At 35.9% G+C, this 819-nt stretch overlaps 1 non-coding gene across 1 annotated transcript; it reads right to left on the minus strand.

Annotated features, from left to right (window-relative positions):
- Positions 1-745: 745 nt before the first annotated feature.
- TRNAN-GUU (transfer RNA asparagine (anticodon GUU)) lies at positions 746-819 on the minus strand. Its single transcript has one exon. It is a non-coding gene; the product is annotated as a tRNA-Asn (tRNA).

The following is an 819-nucleotide window of genomic DNA, read 5'->3' on the forward strand; positions in this document are numbered from 1 at the left end:
GAACACATTGCCATGTTCTTGTGATGAATCAACCCTTCTTGATTTCTAAGCACTTCCATGAGCAGCAGAGTGGCGCAGCGGAAGCGTGCTGGGCCCATAACCCAGAGGTCGATGGATCGAAACCATCCTCTGCTATGTGCTATTTTCATTTATCAAATCTAAAATTGGGATTGCTATTTTGACTTTTTTGGTCTTTGCTTATAGTAGAAAATCCATTATCATCTTAACTCATTTTAATCGTATTTTGACAGAAGTGCTGTAGCAAAAAATCCACATAATGTCTTTAATTTACCCTATTACTTCTATGGTTATTGAGAAAAACAAACTACATTGACTCCAGAAGAGCAAATCAGGTGATCTAACAAGTAATTTATCAAAATCATCTTTCCAGCTTACACTTTGGTGATGCAATAAGACAATGATTTTGTAAGAAAAATCTTCACACTTCAAAAAGTTTTTCTTAATTCCTTACCTTTGTACTGATAAGATAACACCTGGTTATAACATAACAAAGGCTTTCACTTAAAAATGCTGCTAGGTTGCATTCTGCTGATTAGATATCACCAGGAACAACATTAACCTTCAGGTATTTTCTAAATGTTGAATAAATTGGCTTAAATCAAATTAAACTCACTTTAGAGATAATTGTTTCAGAGAAAGTCTTGAACCCTTCCTTAAAATAGGTAGTTTGACATGTTGACTTGTCTACTTAAAAATCCCCAAAACTTGATTAATAGAATATTCTCGTCCCTGGGTGGGATTGAACCACCAACCTTCCGGTTAACAGCCAAACGCGCTAACCAATTGCGCCACAGAGAC

The sequence above is a fragment of the Taudactylus pleione genome, unplaced genomic scaffold (assembly GCF_031769625.1).
Source record: "Taudactylus pleione unplaced genomic scaffold, aTauple2 ptg000134l, whole genome shotgun sequence".
NCBI lineage: Eukaryota > Metazoa > Chordata > Amphibia > Anura > Myobatrachidae > Taudactylus > Taudactylus pleione.